This window comes from Pteronotus mesoamericanus, unplaced genomic scaffold, assembly GCF_021234165.1.
Source record: "Pteronotus mesoamericanus isolate MK-2021 breed Mesoamerican mustached bat unplaced genomic scaffold, CSHL_Meso_final contig_24, whole genome shotgun sequence".
In the NCBI taxonomy this organism is placed as follows: Eukaryota; Metazoa; Chordata; class Mammalia; order Chiroptera; family Mormoopidae; genus Pteronotus; species Pteronotus mesoamericanus.
The window spans coordinates 3613828-3632812 of record NW_026555100.1 but is presented as its reverse complement, the minus strand read 5'-3'; the positions used below and the strand labels follow the sequence as shown (position 1 = coordinate 3632812).

Below are 18985 nucleotides of genomic sequence, written 5' to 3'. Positions count from 1 at the left end.
TTTTGGGAAAAGCCAGAAGTTGCAGGGCACCTAATCTGGACTGTAGGGGGGCTGAGTCACCTGGGTGATTAGATGTTTTGCCAAAAAGCTCTGCACAAGATGTGATGCATGAGCGGGCACATTGTCGTGATGAAGCTGCCAATTACCAGTTGCCCAGAGCTGTGGCCTTCTGAATCATCTAAGTAGTTTCCATGGAGGAATGTTCAAACTTAAAACAAAATTTGATGCAGATTTGTTGTTCTACTTGCTCAGTCATTTTGAATGTGATGGCCACATAGGACACATGCTCACTCAATGGTGTCTACTGCCCTCACTGACTAGTACAATGAAGTCTCCATTGTTCGCACATGCGCATTCCAGTCCACTCTCCTTGGCTGCCAGGTTGCACACTGATGTTGTGCAAACTGTTCTCCTTATATTAACAATGGTTGGATATTTTCCAGACTTTACATTCATATTCATATTCATATATATGTATATATCTCAGAATATTTGTATTCTTTTTGTGTGTATATAAGGATGTATTTATTTTGTGTATTGGGTCCAAACATAAAATGGATTAGATTGAATATATGCAATGGCTGTTTGTGTAGGTAAAAGACAACCAAATATTAAGAATTTGTGTAGTTTAACATACTATGTCTTTCTCTCATGGACAAAAAGTTTGAAAAAAATTTGAAAAGTCTCAGTTGTCTTGTGTCAAAATAAGAAACATCCTGTTTCATAGCTAAGTTTTAAGTTTCTCTATGTGTAAAAAAAATTATAATTGTACCTACCTTAGGAAAAAAGGGACATGAGGAAATTTTTGGAGATGATGAGTATGTTTATTACCTTGATTGTGGTGATGATATCACAGGTCTATGAATATTCATAAATTCATCAAATTATATATATTAAACACATGAGTTTTTTTAGTGTGTTATCAATTATACCTTAATAAAGCTGTTAAAAAATTTTGTCTACCTCAAGAAAAGATGTGAAGTTTAAATTACTTTGCCCATAGGTAAACATCACATAAATATTAGTTACTGTTTTACTGTAGTCATTGCCACCACCATTATCCCCTTCCTAACCCACACAATGATATTTGTTTCTCTATTACTCTTAAGAAATCACACACACTGATCTTCAGTCATGGAGTGGTAGTCATAACTGGAGGTCTTCAGGATCGTGTGCTCAAACCAGTATTTTTCAAAGTGCAATAAGCATCTAGAAGCATGCCAGGTCTGAGATGACACAAAGACAAGGTATGGGCCAGTATGAACTCACACAATGAGAGCATTATTCCCTTTTCAATTCTCTTTTGACCCTTTGAATTACATCTAGGGAAGAGCACCACTTTGGTGCTGGTATCTCTTTGATACTTTCCTAACCCTTTTTTAAAAACAGAGACTAGATCTGAGACCCAGAGCCTTCAGTAAAAAGTAGTTAACTAGAATTTAATAATGGGGTTTGTTTTTATGTTTTATATACTGTATTTTGCTGTGTATAATGTGCATCCACATTTTTGGCCCAAACTTTCAGGGGAAAAACTCTTTCATTTTCATCCAATTTATTTATTTATATTTAGAAACAAAACAAATTGTATTCCAGGGTATAATTTCGCATATGGATATCGTTATCACTTTCTAGAGTTACACTTTTAATGCAAAAGCATAAAAAAGATGTAAAAATATTGATATAGGTACATAATTAGTACTACCCATATATAATGCACATCCTTATTTTTCCCCAAAAAATTTGGACAAAAAAGTGCACATTATACATGGCAAAATATAGTAGTATATCATTGGGAAATGATATTGGCTTTCATTCTGAAGATAAGGTTTATTCTAAAAATAAATTTTTGAAGTTAAAATATGCAGTAAATAGTACATATGTTATCCCTGAATATAGTAAAGTCATGAAAGTATATACTAATGATGCAAGTTTGGAGGCCAGGCTGATTTAATCCAAAGGAGGTCCAGGGAGGTTAAGCAACTGCACCAGAGAGAGTTAGAAGCAGAGTGAGGACCAGAGCCCTTTTCTCTGGTGTGTTCTCATAGCTCTCTGTAACAATTTTGATAGAGTTGACAATCCAGGATCATGTTCGAGAATTCCTGTGTTAAAACAATGTGCTTCTTTTCTTTCAATGTTCTTTTGGATAAGAGCTTGTTGCTTCTGTGGTTTGCCTTGGATCCTACAATTCTGAAACCAATTCCAGTCTCAATTGTATGATGAGGAGCCACTTTGAGCTACCATTTATCTGCCTTCACCTCACCTCTGTGATTCTCCTAAGTGTGCAGTGTTCTTCCTCAAGTTTTGAGTTGTTCTTTGCCTGTTAAGAGTGGTTGGAGATGGTACACGATTCAGACTTTCAGACTGGTCAGCAAGGAAAATGGACAGGTGGCATAGGATAAGGGCGCTCTGCTGTGCATAAACTGTGACTGAAAATGGGTGACCTTATTTTTTGTGTGTATCTCTATTCTTTCATATGCGAAGTTGGTCCAGTTGCGAGTTGGATAATCTCAAGGGGCCCATTTATCTTTACAATGCTTTCATGTCACTTATCCATTCATTCTACAGATATTGATTGAATACTGCCTATATGCGAGGCATCTGCTGGGCTAGTTGAAAGTGCTGAGAATACTCCAGTGGACAAGGCCAATGGAGACATTACACTTGGGGAACTTACATTATACTTGGGGAAGACAGATGGTTAGTAAAAAATTTTGTAAATGAGACAATTTCCTGTGGTCCTAGTAAAACAGAATGACTGGACAGAGAGTGACTTGTGAGGAAGAGGCCTGATTTTGATACAGTGGCCAGGAAAGGCCTCTTCAAAAAGGCAACTCTTGAGCAGAAAGCTGAATGGTGAGGAGACAGCTGTGAGACGCTCAGGGGAAGGTGTGTCCAGGCAAAGGGAACAGCAAGTGCAAAGAACCCCAGGCAAATTTGAGGGAGAGAAAGGAGACTGGTGGGCCTGGAGAGGAACATGAGGAGCAGAATGCTAATAGAGGAGAGGGAGGCCAGGGCCCATTGTAGAGATGATTGAGTCCAGTAAGGAGTTTAGATTTGGTTCTAAGTGTGATGAGAAGCCAATGACAAGCTTTAAGCAGTGGGATGATAGAATCCGATCTGTGTTTTTCAAAACTACGCTGGCTTCTGGTTGGAAATTTGGCAGGCAAGAATAGATGCTGGGGGTGCCGTTACAGAGTCATCATGGTAGCCTCTGTGATAGATGGGGTGGTGTCAGCTAGAGAGTGGGCAGTAAGATGTAAGGAAGTGGAGAGATCAGACTATATTTTTAATATAACATCAGTGCATGTTGGTGGGTGGATTGGCTGCAGGAATGAAGAGAGGAGTCAGAGATGAATCCTAGAATGGTGATGACATTTATGGCTGTGGGAAGACAAAGCTTCCCTTGCCCTTGATGACATCCTTGTGCTGTCATTTTGCCTGGGGTGTTTATGCACACTACTGTGTTCAACCTCTCCCACGGAAGGAAAATCCTGCCATGCCTCTGGTTAGCCTGAAGGCTCTCAGGCTTTTCCTTTATCTGACCTGTATTCCTCATGCTGCACTTTAGGCCTAGGTTATACCCTCTCAGGAGCTGGTTATATAGGGGTCCTGGTGGGCAGGGCAGATGGTGCTATTAATTCATGCTTCTGTTATGAGAATTGATGGTCTGTAGCCAGGGTGCCATGTTGATATTTATGACTGGTTTCTATGAAGAGTTCATGCTCTCAGAAAACGTATTGTATTCTTTTTTTCCAAGGAAAGTCGAAGACAGGCTGAGCAGTGGCTATTTTTTTCCTTTTCATTTTTCCAACATATAATACAAGTTGCATTACAATAAATTCAGTCAGTTCAAATGTTTTTCATCTGAAAAATTGAATACATTCTTTTTTTCGTTTAACTGCAAGGGGTGAACTTTTATATTTTTATGGGCTTTGTTGTTTTTACTTGTCACAGTTGCTGGTATTAGTTCACTAGTAAGTAATGACTTTTCTGTATTGAGAAAGACAGATGACTTATTAGATGTCAGAGGCCATCTGAAACATTTTCAACTCAGCATTTTTAATAACTGCTCTTTCTTTGATTTGTTTTCCTTTTTTCTCCCTTTTCTCCTGTTTTGTCTCCTCAAGCTAGCATGAACTTTTTTTCCTCCGCCATCCTCCTCTCTCTGTCTGTCTCTCACCACCACTTTGCTCATCTTCCACATGTTCTGACCACATCACTGAATCCAACCAGAGTCACTGGGAGCCACTGACTATTGCTGGGTGACTTTTCCTGGATTTGTCCCCTTTGGACTTCCCACAGAGAATATCTGTGGGTAGGTATGTATTCTTTAAAGATCCTTTTTAAAAAATTCCAGATTGTATCCAGGGCAAATACGTTTTTTAAAAACCTCTGGCTGCTATTCACTTTGAGTTCTTAGGATGCCATACAAACAACCTCTACTTCCTCCCTTCATCTACTGTGAACACAGATTCAGTATGTCACTTTACTAGACTCCTTGGACATCATTGTATTGTACTTAGAATGTCAGAAAAGAAAACCCTTTTAATTAAATGAATGCCATTGAAACAGAAGTGTCACTGTTGATGTAGCTTATGTAGTAAAAATGGGCTTTGGTTGGGGCAATAGCACATCACCATTTCGTTGCACCTGTCACAGAGCTGGTGTTTAGTAAATGTTTGTTCAGTGAATGAATGTCTATTTAGATGAGAATCAGGAGTTGCAGTGGGTGGGACTGGAGGAGTTTTCAGAACAGTGAATAAGATGGACAGTCCTCTAATGGGAACATGCATTTTAATAAGGAAAGAAACAAATATATAAACAAGAAAAATATCAGATAGTGGTGAGTGCTGCGCTGACACTTAAGGTAGGATGATGTTCTGTATGTAAGGCAGGGTATGGCAGCGCTAGGGGAGGGGTCTGGAAAAGCTCTGATAAGATGGTGTTTAAGGCCAAGATCAGAGTGACAAGAAGGAGCCAGTCAGGGAAGATCAGAGCAAGGTGAGAGGCAGGCCAAGAAGAGACACAGTGCAAAGACTTTAAGCAGGCACAAGCTGGAGTGCTCGTTGTTTAACCACAGCAGCAGCAAAAGCCATGCAGGCTTTGCTGTGCAGAGCAGAGAGCCATGGCATGCAGTGGAGTCAAGAGAGGTACAATGGGCCAGACCAGGTGGGACCTTATGCTACAAATAATATCCACACTCCTTAACTCGATGTGCAGTGGGAAGCCTTCAGAGGTTTTAAGTGGGGTATGGCTTGCATTTTTACCATATTGTTGTGATTGATGTGTGGAGAATGGATTGTAGAGAGGCGGAAGTAGAAACTGCAGTGGCATGTACCGGGTGTTTGCTTTTTAAAAGGAATTTCTCTTCAAAGTTTATCTGAGTTTTGGATGGGGAGAGTGTAGCTTGATTTCTTTTACTGATTCTTTTGCTGAGGCAGAGACTTGTGGTTACTTCCCACAGCCATTCTTGTCATCCTTTTACCTACAATAATTCTTGATTTTTAAATGTGCGTATTGCTACCTCCTCCTCCCTTACAACTAGGAGCTAGATGTGGCCAGGTGGCTAAATGAAGGTGTTACATGGGACTTCCTAAAAGTCTTCTTAAAAGACACAGGGTGTTTCCTTTTTTAAAAATTTTTTGCTTCCTCTAATTCTACTGGATGCAGCTGGATGTAACTGGACAGTGAGGACTAGGACCATTTGCTAGGATGGCAGAGCATAGAGTTGGAAAGAATCTGTGTCACTTATGACTTCTTGGAATCCTTATAGCAGCCCTGGACTGCCTGCCTTTGAGCTTCTTTCATGTACCAGAGAAATAAAATTCGATCTTGTTTAGGGCATTGATAACTTAGTATTTTGTTTTTATTTTATGCAGCTGAACATAATCTTAATTGATACAGGTGTTCATTTTGTGAAAGACTTAAAAATCAGGATATTATTATGGGTGCTTTCTATGTGCACTTCACTGTTACAAATTTTTTATATACATTTTTTATTAATTCTCACAACAACCCTATAAGGTAGATATTATATCTAGGACTTCGAAGCATAGGAATGTTCAATAACTTGCCCAAGGTCACACAGCTAGTAAACTGGAGGGACTAGATTTCAACTCTGGTTCAACTGATTTTATACCATTCATCACTTTGTTAAGACTGTCACATTCTTGGCAGTGACTGTGAGACTACTTTCTCTGTCATTTAGGGGGTAAGGCCAGAGGGATGATTCAGCAAGTAGATTTGTGCCATATGTTAGTCAGAGTAGTCTAACTACTATAACCAAATTTCTGGGCCTTTACATGTGAGAGTTTTATTTCTCAATCACATAAAATCTAACTAGCATTTGGGATGGAGCGAAGCTCTGCTCCAAACAGTGACTCAGAGACCCAGACACTTTTCTATTCCATTCCCTGCTCCTTCCAACTCTGCTTCCCCATTCCTGGGGACCTCAGCATTCTCTGCTGGCTGCTTTTCACCCAGCCAGCACACAGGGGAAGAGAAAGAATGTGGAGGGCTATATGGGAGGTTTTTATGGGCCAGGCTTGTAGATGGTGTATGCTGCTTCCCATATTCCATTAGCTAGAGCTCAGTCATGTGGTAACACCTAACTACAGGGACACTGGGAAATATAGTGTAGCAATATGCTCAGGAGGTAGAGGAAATGGATTTTGGTGAGCACACAGTAATCTCTGCCACATGTGATTTTTCTGGTCAGTATATCTGCATTTATATCCCAGCCTTACTGGTTAATAGCTATTTGACCTTGGGCAAGTCACTTAACCTCTTTTGCCTCTATTTTGTACAATGGAGGTGTTAATAGAGCTATTTTGAGGATTAAATGAGTTAATGTGGTATGTAAAGTACTTAGAGCAGTGCTTCAGACATGGTAAGTGCTTGGCAATCATCAGCTATTTTTTACTTAAAACAAGTCACTTTACTCAGACCTAAGTTTGTGGATCTCTTTTCAAAGAGAATTTTCTTATTGAGCCCGGATGTGAACCTGAGGTGCTGTCAGACCCACACTTCATAATTTATGAAAAAAATAGTGTGAAACTATAAGGAGAGCTGCTTGTTTCCAAATGTTGTATCTCCCAGCATCTCTTGAAGGACAGGTGAGAGTTAGGGATGACTGGGGAGACATTTTTGTGTCCTGTATTAGTCATAATAGGTTAACTAACTGCTATGACAAAATTTCTGGTGCTTTGTAAACTAGAAGTTTATGTCTCAATCACATAAAATCCAACGAACATTTGGGATGGAGGGAAGCTCTGCTCCATGTAATGACTCAGGGACCCTCCTAATGCTTATTCAGAAACTAAGTTTTCACGTCCTATTCCCTGCCTGCTGTGGGGAACTTTTCCCATGGAATTCTTTCCAGCTGAGATCTTCTCAGACAATCAAATTTTTTTTTCTGTTCTTGAAGACCCAGCTCAATGTAATCTCATCCATAAAGTCTTGGTTAGAGCCTGGTCAGCATTCCTCACTCCCTTAACTGTGTTATCATTTCAGTAGAGTATTGACCACTGTCTATCTTATATGGTGATGAGGCAACTACCAGACTCTGTCTACTGAGTGGAAGCTTCTTTAGGTCATTGCATCCACCTTCATCTGCTCCATGTGCCTCATACGGGAAGGTGCTTTATAAATGCTTATTGAGTTTAATGATTACTTTTATTATCTACATCCACATAGAATTGTGTGAATGTGATCTTTACTTCACTCAGTGGCAGATAAATTGATATGTGATTTGGAATAAACACAAGTGCATTCTTTCTTATTTACACTGTTTAATATTCATGTGGGGATTTTTGCCTCCTTTCAGCTCAGCAGTTGTAAACTTCTGTTTTAATTTCTGCTATTATCATAAGCAGCATCCTCTGGTTATTGTCTGGCTAGAGGGTGCTGCATCCTAGGACTTTGTTGAATTAAGATTAAACAAATTGCTAAGGTAGGACATAGCACCATTGCTGCTCTGTTATTTTCCTTAGCTAGGAAGTCCACTTGGTGATCTGAGTTGGTACATTTCACTTGTGGATTTAGAATCCCATATATACACATCTGTCTATTTTTGGTAACTCATAGGAAAACACTCACCTTTCTGAGTATTTGTATATATACACACATCTATAAAAATAAAATTACCTGCAAAATCACTGAAGATAAAGGCTAGCAAATCCTGTATGTAGAAAACCGTCAGTGGTGCTGCAATATATAGTTAAACAGGAAATGGAGCTTATTATTAAGCTTGTGTAGATTGCTTGATATACTGAATATTTCTTGCAGCTCTATTATTTGTATTTTATTCTCAAATATTTTAAGAAGATAAGCTTCTCAATTCACTTTGGGGCTCCGTGTCATCAAATCTCATCACCAGTCACTTAGATCCCTAATTAACTTATACTCTATAGACCCATTTCTTTGCTTCTATTTCTCTCTATTCTCTGTAATGTGCTGTGAGTTACACTGGAAGGAACAATAAGATTTAAGGGAAGAATTAATTTAGAAAGTTAGGAATAGAAGAGATAAGGGAAAATGAGAAAAAGCGGCTTAGTATTTTGTCTTGTAAATGGCTTTCCTCTCGTAGGCTAAGAAGCCCATTTATCCAAGGAGAGGAGGAGTGTTAATGAAATAGATCATGAACATAGCTATTACAGTAATGAATTTTAACACTCACTTTGTTATGTGATATTTTATTTATGAGCTCTTTGATCATTCAGATAAAGACAAGAAGTTTATGGCACTAGATTATGTCTTGTTTTCATAAACATATTCAGTAGTTTAATAAACATAATTTATTTTTTCTCCTTAAAAATCAGCAAAATTTATGAGAGATTATCTTAGGGTTAATGAAGTCTAACATTAAGGAAATATTACCCTATAATATTGGAACCTTCAGAGCTGGAGTTGTAATTGCTTAATGCTTTTTTCTACAGGCTATTTTTATAAAGTACATGCTTTGTACCATTAATCCAGTTTTTACAAGTTACAGTTAGGCCAATTCATTGGGAATTATGTATCCATGTTTATATTTTTCAGTTGCTGCTTTCATTAAAAGATGTAGTAAAGAGTTGAAAATTTAATATAGAAAGGGGGAAAGACAATTACGAGTATTTGCTTATAGGAAGGAGCAGTGTATATATTATCATTGCTGTCTGTCTTTGAAACCAATTCCCCCTTGTGGCTGTCTTCACCACAGGTGAGAATTTAGTGATTTGTGCATCCCAGGAGCACAGAAATGCAAATTTCTATTGAAAGCCATCAATAGTTGAAACTTGGAGGCCCATTAATATAGTTCAAGTCAGAATGCACTTAAGTAATGAAAAGCCCAGACGACTGGCTAGATTTTCTCCTCCCTAAGTCAGGCCTGCCAATTAGCCGAGTAATGGCTGCCTGGACTCCCAAGACGGGACTGAGAGTGGCTGGAAAGGGCAGCTGAGGAAGCCCACTATGGATTTTGGTCATGTGTATTTGACTGTGTCAGCTCATTCTTTTTTTGAAATTGAATTTAATGTGTTGAAAAATACCCTCTTGATGAATTAATGAACTAAAAGAGGTATTGATATTCGAATAGTGGTGGAAGCAAAGCCTTCCATCACCACCACCATCCTCTCCTGCCCTTGTCCCCATATTTTATAATAGAAAGCTCAGCAAGGGCAAAGTTTAAAGGAATTGTTTCTGATTTTCTCCCCGCTCACTACTGATGGGGGCAAATATAGAGGGATGAGGGTGGTGGATAAAAATTTCAGATTCATCAGTGGAATAGCAGATGCTTTACTGAATTATTTTCAACACTCGATGTGTGCCTTTGGATTATTTGATGTTCTTTGGCATCAAGGCATATGCATGTTTGGAGAGAGTATATAAAATCAGGAGCTGGGAAAGTTGTCTAAACTTGAGTCGTACTATGGGCTGCGTGGATAGGAGAGATGAGAGATTCCATAAGTATATGCTATCCTATCCTGCATCTCACAGAACTAGAATTTGCATTTATAAACCTATCCATTGAATACTCAGTGAAAAATTTTACTATTCTAGGGCATAGGATATAATGGTACCTAGGGATAGGACTCTTGTCTGCATGGAACTCACCATCTACTTAGAAATGCTCAGTTTTTAGAAATTAAGGAGTGTTTCTCAAAATGTTCAGCATAGAATTTCCATATGACTTAGCAATTCCACTTCTAAGTGCATACTCAAAAGAATTAAAAATTAGGATGTGAACAAATTATACACCCATGTGTCTAGCAATACTATTCACAATAGCCAAAAGGTATTGTAGAAGCAATCCAAATGTTGATCAACAGATGAATGGATAAACAAAATGTGATATGTACTTATAATGGAATAATATTCAGCCTTAACAAGGAATGAAATTCTGATGCTTGTTACAACATAGATGACCCCTGTGTGCGTTATACTAAGTGGAAGATGTAAAAGGACAAGTGCATGATTCCACTTAAATGAAGTGCATAGGATAGTCGAATTAATAGAGACAGAGAGTAGAATGGCAGTAAACATGAATGGAGCGGGGAATGATGGGTTATTGTTTAATTGGGAACAGAAGTTCTGTTTGAGATGATAAAGTTCAGAAAATGCATAATGGTGACAATTGCATAAAAATATGAATCTATTTAATGCCACTGAACTGTACATTTAAAAATGGTTAATACTGAATTCTATAATATGCATATTTTGTCACAATAAGAAAGGGAGGAATATCCGAGAAGGTATGTTAGGAAAATGTGACCTAAAAAAGATACAAGTAAATTCCCTAAAGTTTTGGCATACATTGAAGGATATCAATGTTTTTTATCTCCCAGAGAGCAGTAGGGGAGTAGGGGACAGTCACACAGCATGAGGGCTTAGGCATTGCTATTTTTTGACATTGGGTGGGTACAAAACAATGTATTTTAACTGTAAATGAAGATGTACAGTGCCAGATACTTGAGCAGGGTGTTGACACAGAAATGTGGGTCACATTCACCTTGTAATACATTATGGCCTTTGGAGACAGATCGCCCAGGCTTGGATCTTGGCTCTCCCACTAACCAGCTGCAGTGCTTGGACAAAGTATGTAACTTCTGAGCCACAGTTTCCTTATCTATAGAATAGAGTTAATAAGAGTAGCTGCCTTATAATATTATTGAGGACATCAAATGATACAATGCAAGTAAGGTTTTCAGAATATCCGGCATAGAGTGAACTCTCAATAAACATTATTTATTACTATTTTATTGATAACTATATATGGTCTCAGCTGCAGTCAGATTTATAAGAAACTCCAATATGATTTGTTCATCCACTTTCTACACTGTTTTGTCAGGGAGGCACCATTTTTGGGGCATGTGTTAGATTGATCAGAAGGAGGGGAAGCTTTATTTCTTCCTATCAGGAAAGAAATTGACTCCCTGAGGAAACTGAGGTCTATTTTATTTTAATCAGTCAATGGGGGTGCATATGTTTTCCTTTGCTCATTTCTATTTTCAAATTTCTCCAAAATGCTCAGGAAACAGTGTGTTTTGGATAATTTAATTTTCTGACTAACCAATGCCTATAAAACACCACTTTCATTTTAAGTTTTATTTGTGAAAAGTCTTTCTAAAATCCAGTAATGTTCTTTGTTTCCTTAGGAAGTAGAGTGGGTAATAAAATTTAATCTTTCCTTGACAATGAAAGATTTTGGAGCCATTTCAGAAAATCTGTTCCTGTTGGCCAGAAATATATATGTAGGTGTAGAAGATTGTACTGCCTGTGTACTGAGCCCAGGAATACCCAAAGACAGATTTTTAATAATGCACTCAAACCCAGGCCTTTTAACTTTCCCTTAAAATTAGAGTATGCCCCAAAATTATGATTGATAGTTTGGGTTCTTTGGATTTTAGTTTTTTTAAAAGAATATATCACAGCAAGATCTCTCTCATTACAAGCCTTCTAGTAGTCATACACAGTGGGTGTCACCTTGAAAAGAATAACTACTTTATTATCAGAATCAAGGATGAGAGCAGAGAAAAGGTTTACTACTTGGGTAAACAAGAGACACACAATCTAGCTTTGTTCCACCTTAGAAATCTTTCTTATTCCCCCATGCAATGAGTTCTATCCAATTTCAAGACAGTCTAAATGTTTTTGGTTTTTTGGGGGCCGGGGGTGAGCTTGGGCAGGGTGGGATCTCCTTGTGGTTAGGTGGTAGTTTGTTGTATTGGAATAAACCTTGGAGTTGGAAAACTTGGTTTTCAGCTTTATTCCCACCTTGCTCAGCTGCATGACCTTGGATGGGTCAGAGGATGTCTTTAAACCTCAGCTCCCCCTAAATGACCGATGTGGGAGTGGTGACTGAAGTTTTCCCAAGTACCTGCTGTGTGAGCAAGACTAAAAGTTCCTTCAAGGTATCAATCATGCTGTTTTTGTCTACTCTTTCATGATAATTAGTAGGCTTCAGGAACTGATTGTCAATGAATCTGTTTCATAGAGCCCCAGTTGTGGGAGGGGCTGGCAGAAGAATATAGACTCATTCCATGCTTATGTTTCCCTTCTCTTCAGTTTTCTCTCCTGTCTTAGCCTCTCACTTTCTCTCTTTTTCTCCTGTCTGCCTGCTCCCTCCTGCTCCAGGCTCCTGCTCAACTCGTCTAGATTATTGATTGGAAATCACCAAATAGTTTCTGTAACCATGTCATCAACAGCTGCCAAGACTCTTGTCATTATTCCAACCACACAGGGTAAATGACTGGGGGAAAATGGCATTTTCCAGCTCAGGTACAAAGGATTCTAAACTGTGGCTTAGCTGGGGTTTTTCGCTTAAAGTTTCTCTGAAAGTCTTTATGCAAAAGAAGCCTGTTCCAGTGAGTGAGTTACTTCACTGAGCTCCCAGTTTAGATTCTCCTAATTTTACATATTTCTTTAGCTTGCCCTTGCTACCGTCCTGCCTGATGCATGTTAGAGAGGAAGTACACAAAAGAATTGTGCAAAGTTTGGAAGCAACTGGCAGGTGGGTTTGCATTTTTCCAGGTTAATTCACTTGATGAAAAGCTGCTGTGGGTGATGTGTCATATATCAAAGGCAGGGCATCAGTAATCTTTGCTCAAGGGCATGGCTAACAGACAGATAGACGGGAGAATGAGATGGAAAAAAGCAACTCATCCTTTTCTGCTAACACCACGAAGGAGATAAAGGAAGATTTATGAGTCATCTCAGACCACATACCAGCAAAGCAGCACACTGTATTTTTCACGTGTTCCCAAAATTGGTGGTGGAAGGCAATGTGGTTGTCACGGTGTCCATCCAATCCTTTAGGAAACAATGGGATCCTTGAAGCATCTGGCTGCAGAGTCAGCTCTTTGCCCTCCCTGAAAAGGGGGGGGCGGGGTGTGTGTGTGTGTGTGTGTGTGTGTGTGTGTGTGTGTGTGTGTGTGTGTTCAAAGCATCTCTATTCTCTTTAAGCACATGATCTCATGATCTGTGGTTTAATAATGCGACCTCTGTAAAATAAAAAAAAAAAAATGAAGTTACCTGAAACAGACATAACTATTGGGTCCCAGGCACTTAGATGGTGACTTGATAAAGACTTTTCAGCTGTCACTCATCTACTTAATTTTACTCTGGTAATAACCAGCCTCACATATTTACTGCTTTTGGGTATAATAAAGGGGTGAAGGAGAAGACTCTTTGTTAGCTATTTTTTCTTTTTCAACCTCTGAGATGAGTCAGTTCCTGCCAGATACAAATGGAGATTTGCAGCCCAGGTTAATTTGAATAGGCTGTTTTGCAGAGAGTTAACTGAGGACCTTACTTATTGGGAGTGCTCAGAGCTTCTCTTTTTCAGGCACCTCAGCAGCTGATTCTGAAAGTGTCATGTGGAACAATTGATGGAAGCTCAGAGGTTTCTTAATATTTCTCTCCCTAGCCTTGAAAAAGTAACCTGGATTGCAGCTGGATCATGCCTGGGTTTGTGACTACTTCACATGGCAATTTAAAAAGTATTGTAAATTCTAAAAAAAAAATGTTTTTGATTTTTTTCTAAAACCTCTGCAGTGTGCTTCTTCTTCTTCATTTTTTGGAGCGGCATGCAATTAACATTCTGTGCAGAAGGGCATGATCGATTGTGCACAGTGGTGGCTATATGAGCAAACCTCATTTAGACAGCTGAGTGAAATATACAGGGCAGAGGAATTTATGGGACCTAGAGAAGCTCATGTGCAGAATGAAAAGGAGCCTCCTTCCCTTCTCCTCTTTTGCCCCTGCATCTCCATTCTTCACCAGCCGCCAGGTGCCCACTCTGTGTGGTGATGCCGCTGAGCCTGACATCACCCAGAGAGAAGGTTGACTGCCATTTAATCATGCAACCCTCCTGTGGAAAGCATGGAGCATATAATCAGATGGACAGGTGGAGCTCTCAGAATCCCTCATGTGAGGTTGACAAGATAAGAAGGCAGTAGGGAATGGTGGCTCCAGGTACTACACCATATCCTGAAAAATGCCCCCCCACCCCAGGATGGAGCTTGTCTAAGTGCTCTGGGCTGCAGCACTGACCTTCAGCAGGATAGATTATCTGGAGGGTTGAGTGTCTACCTAGGAGGATAATGGCTACTTTTTTGGAAATAATAGCAACCTACTTTTGCAAAGGGAGTTTGGTGCAGGCATAGATTTTTATCATGTTCACTGAAGTATCTGACACATAGTAGGTCCTCCATAGACAGTTGCTGCACTGACTTCACTTGACTCTCACTAGGGTGTGGATCTCACAAGAGGGAGCTTTTTGATTTGCATGACTTGTGGCTCTATCTCCAGTGCTGTGGGCAATGCACAGTACATAGTACATGCTCAATAAGCATTTGTTGAGGAGTGAAAGGATAAACTCATAGAATGATGTTTGGTAGACAGGGTTTCTCATTTCCCTGTATGCAAGGATAGCTCTCCGCTAAGGTGGGAAATGAGAGGGAGGCTTTTCTGCTGTTTCCTGCTAAGGTCCTCCCTGGGAGTCAGATGCTCTCCCACTGCCTTTTCATGGCCCTCAGTACCTGCTAGGGTACTCTTTTAGGCCCACCTTTCTGCTTCATTTTCTCCTTAAACCAAATTCATTTCCATTTAATGACCCATCTTAGTGTAGCCCAAAAGATGGATATTGTTCATTCATACCCCCATGAAAATTAGGCCAAAATCTTAATGTGATTTCTATTTCAAGGGGTAATTTGAAATTTTAAAAAATTGTTGATTAGCTTCTTTTCCTGATCTGTTTGTCCTTTGTGTCTTTGATAGTTTAGGTAGATTTTAAGATGCCCCTTTCCCAAGGTGGCAGGCCCTAATCCCTGGAACCTATAAATGTCCCCTTGACTGACATTCTCTTTGCAGATGATTAAATTCAGGTCCTTGAAATGGGGAGATTATCCCAGATTATCTGGGAAAGACCTAAATGTAGTCACAGGCATCCTTGTGAGGGAAGCAGAGGGAGATAGGACCCACACATAGAGTAGAAGGCAATGTGAAGTCTGAGCAGATGTGAAGGCGCTGACCTTAGATATTGGAGTGATGTGGCCACGAGCCAAAGAGTGCCTGCAGTTATCAGGAGCTGGATGAGGCAAGGAGCAGATACTCCCCCAGCTCCTCCAGAGGGAGTGTGGCCCAGCTGACATCTTGATTTTGACCCAGTAATACTGATTTGACACTTTTAGCTTCCAGAACTGTGGAAGAATAAATTTCAGTTGTTTTAAGCCATCATGTTGGTAGTAGTTTGTTATGGCAGCAAGAGCAATCTAATATAGCCTGCAATGACCCCAGGGTGGGCATCTTACTACTCCCAGAAGCTGGGCTGACATCAGTATTGGGCAATCCATTTTCCCCCATTGATATCCCATATATATGGGACTTTTAAAGGACAGAAAAAGGGAAATTTATTGTATTTAGGCGCTTAGTACTCTCTCTGCTGGGCATTATATTTATTGTATTCCCATAAGAAACTCATATGTTGGCTGGATAATAATAATCTCATTTCATAGGTAAGGGAATTATCAGGTTGTAACTTACTTAAGGAAAGAAATCCAGCTAGTAAATACCTATGTTGAGATTAGAATGTAAATATCTCAGATCCTAGTCTGGTGTTTGTTTTTTTTTTAATTTAATCTTTATTGTATTTTTTCCATTGCCATTTAGTCCCTTTATGTCCCCCTCCCCCAAGCATTCACCACACTGTTGTCCATGTCCATGACTTCAGTGTCTTATAATTTTCCAAGAACAGTCCTTTCTCCTCTTTGCTAAATCCCTCTACCCCTTCCCCTCCCCTACACCTCTCATTCTGCTCTCCAATTATGAGTCTGTCTCTGTTTTGCTTGATAGTTGAATTTGTTCATTAGATTTCACATATGAGTGAAATCATATGGTATTTGTCTTTCTTTGACTGCCTTATTTCTCTTAGCATAATGTTTTACAGGTCCATCCAGACTGTTGCAAAGGGTAAAATTTTGTTTTTTTATGGCTTAGTAGTATTGCATTATATAAATGTCCCATAGTTGTTTTATCCACTCATCTACTGATAGACACTTGGGCTGCTTCCATAACTTGGCAATTGTAAATAACACTGCAGTGAACATAGAGGTGCTTATGTTTTATCAAATTAGTGTTTTTGGTTCTTTGGATATCTTCCCAGAAGTGGGATCGCTGGGATAAAAGGCAGATCCATTTTTAATTTTTTGAGGTATCTCCATACTGCTTTCCACAGTGGCCGCACCAATCTGCAGTCCCACCAACAGTGCAAAAGTGTCCCTCTTTACCCACATCCTGCCAGCACTTACTGTTTGTTGATTTATTGATGATAGCCATTCTGACAGGTGTGAGATGACATCTCATTGTGGTTTTAATTTGCATTTCTCTGGTGCTAGTGACATTGAGCATCTTTTCATATATCTTTTGGCCATCTGTATGTCCTCTTTGGAGAAGTATCTATTCAGGCCCTTTTACCATTTTTTAATTGCACTGTTTGTTTCTTTTGGTGTTGAATTTTGTAAGTTCTTTATAAATTTTAGATATGAAACCCTTATCAGATCTATCAGCAAATATGTTCTCTGTGGGTTGTCTTTTTATTTTATTCATGATTTCCTTTGCTGTGCTAAACTTTTTAGTTTGCTGTAGTCCCATTTATTTATTCATTATTTGTTTTCCTTGCCTCAGGAGATATATCCAATAAAATATTTCTACAAAGAATGCCTGAGATTTTGCTGCCTATGTTTTCTTCTATAATTTTTATGGTTTCTGATCTAACATTTAAATCATTGATCCATTTAAAATTTATTCTTGTGTGTGGTGTAAGAAGGTGATCTAGTTTCATTTTTCTGCTTGTATCTGTCCAATTTTCCCAACACCATTTATTGAATAAACTATCTTTAGCTCATTGTATGTTCTGTACGTACTTGCTTCCTCTGTTGAATATTAATTGACTATAAAGGTATGGGTTTGTTTCTGAGCTCCCTATTCTGTTCCATTGATCTATGTGTCTTTTTATATGCCAGTACCAGGCTGTTTTGATTACTATGGTCTTGTAGTATAGTCTGATCCAATTTTGTTCTTCTTTCTCAGGATTGCTGTTGCTGTGTGGGACCTTTTGTGGTTCCATATACATTTTTGAAATATATTTGTTATAGTTCTGTGAAATACATCATTGAAATCTTGATGGGAATTGTGTTGCATCTATGGATTGCTTTGGGTAGTGTGGACATTTTAATGATGTTAATTCTTCCTTTCCAGGAACATGGTATGTGCTTCCATTTATTTGTATCTTCTTCAGTTACTTTCTTCAGTGTCTTATAATTTTCCAAGTACAGGTCTTTTACATCCTTGGTTAGGTTTATTCCTAGGTATTTTATTCATTTTGTAGCAATTGTGAATGGTATTGTTTTCTTATTTCGCCTTCTGTTAATTTGTTATTGGCATATAGAAATGCAACTGATTTCTGGATATTAATTTTCTATCCTGCCACTTTGCTGAATTCATTTAACAGTTCTAGTAATTTCTTGGTGGAATCTTTGGGGTTCTCTATGTACAGTATCATGTCATCTGCAAGTAAGGATGGTTTTACTTCTTCCTTTCCAATTTGGATGCCTTTCACTTCTTCTTCTTGTCTGATTGCTTTGGCTAGGACTTCCAGTAATATGTTGAATAAGAGAGGTGAAAGTGGAGATTCCTGTTTTGTTCCCAATCTTAAGGGGAATGCTTGTAGTTTTTGCCCATTGAATATAATGCTGGCAGTCGGTCTGTCATCTATGGCCTTTATTATGTTTAGCTATGCTCCCTCTAATCCCACTTTGCTGAGATTTTTTTTATCTTAAAGGGGTGCTGGATTTTATCAAATGCTTTTCTGTATCTATTTATATGATCTCTTGATTTTTATCCTTTATTATGTTTATGTGGTATATCACATTTATTGACTTGCAGATATTGTACCAACCTTGCATTCCTGGAATAAATCCCACTTGATCATGGTGTATGATCTTTTTGATGCATTGCTGTATTTGGTTTGCAAATATTTGTTGAGAATTTTAGTGTCTATGTTCATCAGGAATATTGGCCTATAATTTTCTTTCTTTGTAATGCTTTTATCTGGTTTTGGAATTAAGATGATGTTGGCCTTGTAAAATGAGTTTGGGAGCCTTCCCTCCTCTTGAGTTTTATGAAATAGTTTGAAAAGGAGAGGTGTTAGTTCTTCTGGGAATGTTTACTTTGGTAAAGTTTACCTGTGAAGCTATCTGGTCCAGAGCTTTTGTTTGTTTGGGAGTTTTTTGATTACTGCTTCAATTTCACATGGTGTGATCTGTCTATTCAGATTCTCTGATTCTTCATGATTTAGTATTGGAAGATTCTATGTTTCTAGGAATTTATCCATTTCATCCAGGTTGTCCAGTTTTTTGGCATATAGTTGTTCATGATATTTTTCTTACAATCCTTTGTATTTCTTTGGTGTCAATTGTTATTTCTTCTCTTTCATTTCTGATTTTATTTA

At 38.7% G+C, this 18985-nt stretch overlaps 1 protein-coding gene across 1 annotated transcript in view; it reads left to right on the top strand.

The window, feature by feature from the left end:
- LRMDA (leucine rich melanocyte differentiation associated) overlaps positions 1-18985 on the top strand; it is a 1077594-nt gene that overhangs the window by 329090 nt on the left and 729519 nt on the right. The gene's annotated exons all lie outside the window — the stretch shown is intronic.